Raw genomic sequence first — 6,904 nt, 5'->3', positions numbered from 1 at the left:
ATACATATCTGCGTGTGTGACTTAATAAACGTATTAATGAAAAAAGAAAAGTGTGTGACTATTACGTGCGTAATGAAAAGTGAAAAAGGGAGATGTGTATGTGTATATAATATAACTATTAATGGTACTGTGACTGTGTGTGTGTGTGAAAGAGAGGAAAGGGTGTCTAATGTGTTTTTATGCGTGTTTGCCCCTAATGTGTGTGTGTAATGTGTGTGTGTGCAAGTGTGTGTGTGCGTAACCAATGTGTGTGTGTGTGTGTATCAATGTGTGTGTGTAAAAGTAATGTGAAAAGAATGTTTGTGTGTAATGTTGTGTCAATGTGTGTGTGTGTGTGTCGCATTAATGCGTGTGAAAAAAAATTAATGTGTGAAATGTAATATGCGTGTGTGTGTGGTGTAATGTATGTGTGTGTGTGTGTGTGAAGTAATGTGTGTGTGAGAGTGTGTGTATTAATATATGTGTATTATTAATAGCATATAGTATGTGTGGGAGATAATGCATGTGTATTAGTATTAGCAAACTGTATGTATGTGTGTGTGTGTGTGTGTGTGTGTGTGTGTGTGTGTGTGAGTGAGTGAGAGAGCGGGAGTGCAGTCCACTAGATCTACCCTTAATGTTCTCTTTTGGGGAGCTAGAAATAGTGTGTCTGTGCGTCATATTCCCTCAGATGTGTCAAATGATTTTATTTTTCAGTGTGTGTCTGTGTTTGCATGTCCAGTCCCCCGAAGCCACTGTCTGCTACCCCATGTTTAGTGTTAGTTGGTGGTGTGTGTGAAGGAAGATAGCATTGACATTGTGTGTGTGTGTGTGTGTGTGTGTGTGTGTGTGTGTGTGTATGTTTGTGTGTGTGTGTGTGTGTGTGTGTGTGTATGCTATGTCAGAGAGAAGAGATGTATAGAGACAGAAATCACCAGAAAATGGTGATTTTATGATCATTTGTAGTCGGGTAGTCTACAGATACATCTTTATTATCAGCTGTGTGTGTGTGTGTGTGCGTGTGTGTGTGTGTGTGTGTGTGTGTGTCTGTACGTGTGTGTTAGTGTGTTTGATTTTGTTGAGATATGAAGCTGACCTCAAGTTGAGATATGAAGCTGACCCCCTTGTCAGCCAGCGATAGTGGACAGTGGGGGTCAGGCATTTGGGGTGTCCTGTCTCTGGCTCTTTGGGAGGATGACTCTGGCCTGTGTCGAAATGTGGACACCTCATACAGCTCCCTCTCTCTCTCTCTCTCTCTCTCTCTCCTTCTCTCCCTCTGTCTCTCTCTCTGTCTCTCTCTCTCTCTCCTCTCTCTCTGTCTTTCTCTCTCTCTCTCCTTCTCTCTCTCTCTCTCTCTCTGTCTTTCTCTCTCTGTCTCTCTCTCTCTCTCTCACACACACACACACACAAACACATCCACACCTGAGAGATATATATGGCTTGATCCATCTGATGGACCAGGCATAGCTGAGAGTGAGTGTGTGTTGTGTGTGTGTGTGTGTGTGTGTTTGTGTGTGTGTGTGCATGCTTGCATGCATGCGTACTTCCTTGTCAGTATGTGTGTGAGTCACCTGCCACTAACCCCTAAGTGAACGGCAGGTATCACTCTCCTGTTGAATGGGCCTTTGGAACAGAAGAGAAGGGGTGTGTGTGTGTGTGTGTGTGTGTGTGTGTGTGTGTGTGTGTATGTGTGTGACAGGTATCACTCATCCAGTGTGTGTGTGTGTGTGTGTGTTTGACCTGTCACTAACCCCTATATGACTAGCAGGTATCACTCATCCAGTGTGTGTGTGTGTGTGTGTGTGTGTGTGTGTGTGTGTGTGTGTGTGTGTGTGTGTGTGTGACATGTCACTAACCCCTATATGACCAGCAGTTATCACTCATCCAGTGTGTGTGTGTGTGTGTGTGTGTGTGTGTGACGTGTCACTAACCCCTATATGACCAGCAGGTATCACTCATCCAGTGTGTGTGTGTGTGTGTGTGTGACCTGTCACTAATCCCTATAAGACCAGCAGGTATCACTCATCCAGTTTGTGTGTGTGTGTGTGTGTGTGACCTGTCATTAACCCCTATATGACCAGCAGGTATCTAGTGTGTGTGTGTGTGTGACTTGTGACTGACCCCTGACCCCTGCGCAGGTATCTCCCTGATCCTGTGGAACAGCATAGCAGAGAAGGCCATATGTGTGTGTGTGTGTTTTGTGTGTGTGTGTGTGTGTGTGTGTGTGTGTGTGTGTGTGTGTGTGTGTGTGTGTGTGTGTGTGCGTTTTGAGTGTTTTGTGACTGACCCCTGACCCCTGCTTGGGTATCTCTCCCTGATCCTGTGGTGTGTGTGTGTGTGTGTGTGTGTGAACAGCAGAGAGAGAAGGCCATATCCTGATCCAATGGAACAGCATGTGTGTGTGTTTTTTGTGTGTGTTTTTTTGTGTGTGTGTCTGTGTCTGTGTGTGTGTGTGTGTGTGTGTGTGTGTGTGTGTGTGTGTGTGTGTGTGTGAGCCTTGTGACTGACCCCTGTGTAACTTGCAGGTATCTCCCTGATCATGTGGAATGGCCTGTACACCGCAGAGAAGGCTGTTATGCAGTGGACCCTCCTCACTGAAGCCTCCTACTGTGGAGTGCAGTTCCTGGGTAAGAAACCCACAGAAAGCCTCTCTCTCTCCTCTTTCCCTCTCTCTCTCCTTCCTTTCTCTCTATTCTCTAGTCTCTTGTTTCTCTATCTCTCTTCTTTATCTTTCTTCTCTTTCACTTCATCCCTCTATCCCTCTTCATCATTGTGGCATTCTCTCATGTCTTTGTCTCTCTCTCCCTCTCTCTCTCTCTCTCTCTCTCCTCTCTCTCTCTCTCTCTCTCTCTCTGTCTCTGTGTTTCTTCATCTCATTCCCTCTGTATCTTCCTCTGCTGTCTCTCAGTAGCTAGTTTCTGTTGCCGTCTTCGTTTGCCCAGTAATATCGTCCTCTGTCACTCCCTCTCTCTTCTCCTCCAATGATAATATCATTCCTTTCTCTCTCATGCTTGCCTGTTTGGGGGAATAAGCTTCTATCCAACGCATTGTGGCTTGTGGCGCCCCCTGTTGTTCAGAAACACAGTAATCTCAGGAATCATTTTTGTCTATAGACTGTACAGTTACAGTTTTTCTCAGTCGCTTTGGTGCATTTATTGAATTATAATTAACATTTGCACAGCAGTTAGTGCATTTCGCAAAACAATTAGTGCAAACTGCAACGCATAGTGGATAACCTGCAAAAGTGTGTATCTTGCTAAAAATGCTTAGTTTATGCCTCAAAAGCAAATATTTATGCCAATGAAACGGTCAGTGCAATCAAAATGACAAGTCATGATGCCATTGTTTATGTCAATATGTAAACTGTTTTGTCAATATGACAGTTTACTCTGCAAGTATTTTCTAATGGACAATGCACAAGGCAGCACTATTTTCTATTTCAAAACTACAAAGTTATACATTATTGTGTGTAGAGAGGGTTGAGTAAAAGACAGTGGATGTGTCAAAGTGTTTACTGTTGACAGACATTGTCACAGTATGAAGAAAACAAAGGCTTTTACAGCCAATGAAAAATGCCCTCTGTTCAGAGCTCTGCACCACTGTACATCTTTCTATACATATTGAGTTTCCTGTCTGTCAGGTCACATGTATACGTATATGCTAGACAGACTATGACAACTATGACAACTAGTTCAACACATTTGCATGTAATGACACAGGCGATGAAGGCCGATTTATTTTATGGGGTAAGACAGGGTATTCAGCAGGGAACCAGTACAGTGCATTTTGACCGAAATTACATTAGCTATCTAAATGTAAAAAAACTTTTGTACAACATCAGTTGCATGAATGTAATAAAGCATTGCTATTTGTTCAAGATGGGGAGAAACAGCTTTAATGATGTGCACTAGTGATAAGATGATATTGAGTTTGAATAAACAGTTTTGAGAATTTTGATTCTGATCTGAGAAATGTGCAAAAGCAACTAAGAGAAAAACTAACTTGTAAACTAAGACGTGTGAAATAAGACCTGCTTGTCTAGAAGGGGGCAGTGTTCCCTTTTTTGTGCTGTTAACATTTTTAAATATGAGTTAGTCATTATGGATGATTTTGTTATATAATATGTGTGTGTGTGTGTTTCCCTGCAGTTACCTCTATGTCCCTGCTGGAAGTAGGCTTCATATCTGATGGCGCCCTCTGTCTGCTGCTGGGGGAAGTGCTCGTGCTGCTGGTCACCCTGCTATACCACCACCAGCTGGGACGCAGGGTCAAGAAGATGTGACAGACAGGGGGCGCCAAACCCCACCTGCCCCGCGTAACCCCTCAGAAAGCACACATTCCATAGCCGAACTCTCACACATACCACTTCCCGCCAGCCGCAGGACCAGACACAAGTCGGCTCTACAGACAGAGTGTGTGTGTGTGTGTGTGTGTGTGTGTGTGTGTGTGTGTGTGTGTGTGATGTTTATATGTGTGTGTGTGTGTGTGTGTGAGACTTGTGTGTGTGCGAGTGTGCGAGTGTCTGTTCATGTGTGTGTGTGTGTGTGTGTGTGTGTGTGTGTGTGCGATATGTTATATATATATATATAGGCTTAGTGGAGAACTGTGAAGGTTGACTTGTGAGTGTACTTGTGCTATGAGCTGGAAATCATCCAGATAGTAGGCTAGTTGATATTGAGATATGAAGTTTGCATACAAACAATGTAAAATATGTGTGTTATTCGTGTTGCCATCACTGCTATGTTGAAGGAGCATTATCAAGAGCAAAATGTGGATAGTGTCTGGCCTTTCCAGTACGGTGTGCTTAGCAATCTTTAGCAACGATGCAGAGAGCCCTGCATAAGGCTGTGCATTTGGAGGTCTCCCTTTCATTTCCTGTTTATTTCTCTGCCTTTTGTAGGCTACACTCTCGAAAACATTATATAAACAGAACAAAGACAACGGACAAAGACAACTAAACCGGATCCTGTCCCAGGTCTAGTCTCAATCTAAACTGGATCCTGTCCTTATTAAGACCCAGGTTTAGTCTCAATCTAAATCTGTTCCTGCCTTATCAAGACACAGATTTTGTCTCAATCTAAACCTAATCCTCTCCTGATTAAGTCCCAGATCTAGTGGCAATCCAGAGTCAGCTGTGTGTGCTGGTTCCAGAGTCTCAGCTCTCATGTCTCGGTACTCTGATGCTGAACTCAGTGGTTAATCTGGTTAAGGGTGCAGCATGCTGGTTTAGCTGAAGCAGCAGCATAGCTGGAGCTCCTAATGAGCCTGTGGGAGGATGTGCACACGCGCCTCTCAGGAAACGGTCTTCAGAGCCCACAGAGAGGAAGGGGGCAGCCCTGGGCAGCGCTGGGGATGCGGCCACAGCGCTCCAGTGAAGGACAGCACTAATTATAAATGTATTATAACCTAGTGGAGGCTTATCAGGGGCTTTGTCTTGGCTGACATTTCACAATCTTATGCCAACACAACTGATGTTTCTGTAGGCCAGAGTTGCCATTGGGTTTGACCTGGACCAGGCTTGGGCCCAATATGGGCTGGGTCAGAACCAGCTGCTGGTCCTGCTTGAAACTCAAGGGGGAGAGAGGGGAGAGTGGTGCCTTCACATATGCGTATCTGTGCTGTAGGCTACCGCCGGGTGAATGTTTGGATGGAGTGGTTGTGCTTTAAGTACTCCCATGCTCCTGTCTGTGCCAGAGCACCAGAGCTTCCAATCACAGGGCGAGGCACTAAAGGCACGCTTCAGACATGCAGCACATTCGGTGTGTGTGTGTGTGTGAGAGAGTGAGTGGGTAAGTATGTGTGTGTGTATGTGTGTGTGTGTGTGAGAGTGAGTGGGTAAGTATGTGTGTGTGTGTGTGTGTGTGAGAGTGAGTGGGTAAGTATGTGTGTGTGTGTTTGTGTATGTGTGTGTGAGTGAGTGGGTAAGTTTGTGTGTGTGTGTGTTTGTGTATGTGTGTGTGAGTGAGTGGGTAAGTTTGTGTGTGTGTGTGTGTGTGTATGTGTGTCTCTGTGTGTGTGTGTGTGTGTGTGTGTGTGTGTGTGTGTGTGTGTGTGTGTGTGTGTGTGAGAGTTAGTGGGTAAGTATGTGTGTGTGTGTTTGTGTATGTGTGTGTGAGTGAGTGGGTAAGTTTTTGTGTGTGTGTGTGTGTGTATGCGTGTGTCTCTGTATGTGTGTGTGTTTGTGTGTGTGTGTCTCTGTGTATGTGCATGAGTGAGTGGGTAAGTATGTGTGTGTTTGTGTGTGTGTGTGAGTGTGTGGCCCGGGCCACATGCGGCTGGAATCCGTGAGTGCTGCTGCTGCTATCTCTGCTTATCAGAGGGGGATGTGTGGGCCCCACGGCTCAGGGTCGTCGTTTCCGTCCCTTGTCTCTGGAAGGGCGACACTAACGAGGCAAAAATACTCCAAAACACCCCACCCCCTTACGGAACATCCTCGACAGTATGACTCCAAACCTGCCCACCCCCTTACGGAACATCCTCGACAGTATGACTCCAAACCTGCCCACCCCCTTACGGAACATCCTCAACAGTATGACTCCAAACCTGCCCACCCCCAATGGAACATCCTAGACTCCAAACCTGATAAAAACACAATAGTCCTGTGTGTGTGTGTGTGTGTGTCGGACCAGCAGCTGGACGATAAGTCCCCCTGATAAGGACCGCAGGGTCCCTCTCTCCTCTGGGGGATGGAGAGGACACACCAGGCTGTATTTACTGTATGGGGCCTGGGTTCAAAGTCAAAGTCAACGCCTGCTTTATTGTCAATTTTTTCACATGTCAAGACATACAAAGAGATCGAAATTACGTTTCCCACTATCCCATGGTTCATGGCCCTCTTAGTGGTAGCCGAAGAATGTGTGTGTGTGCGTTTGTGTATGGAGTATTTGTATTGACGCTGACAGTTAGTTTCTCCACACATTGTTTT

The 6,904-nt window shown here is 45.4% G+C and overlaps 1 pseudogene; it reads left to right on the top strand.

Annotated features, from left to right (window-relative positions):
- Positions 1-5,809, top strand: part of LOC125286457 — a 43,168-nt pseudogene extending 37,359 nt beyond the window's left edge.
- Positions 5,810-6,904: the final 1,095 nt, after the last annotated feature.

The sequence above is a fragment of the Alosa alosa genome, chromosome 21 (assembly GCF_017589495.1).
Source record: "Alosa alosa isolate M-15738 ecotype Scorff River chromosome 21, AALO_Geno_1.1, whole genome shotgun sequence".
Lineage (NCBI taxonomy): Eukaryota > Metazoa > Chordata > Actinopteri > Clupeiformes > Clupeidae > Alosa > Alosa alosa.
The sequence above is the reverse complement of the archived record's forward strand: the minus strand, read 5'-3'. Positions and strand labels throughout refer to the sequence as shown.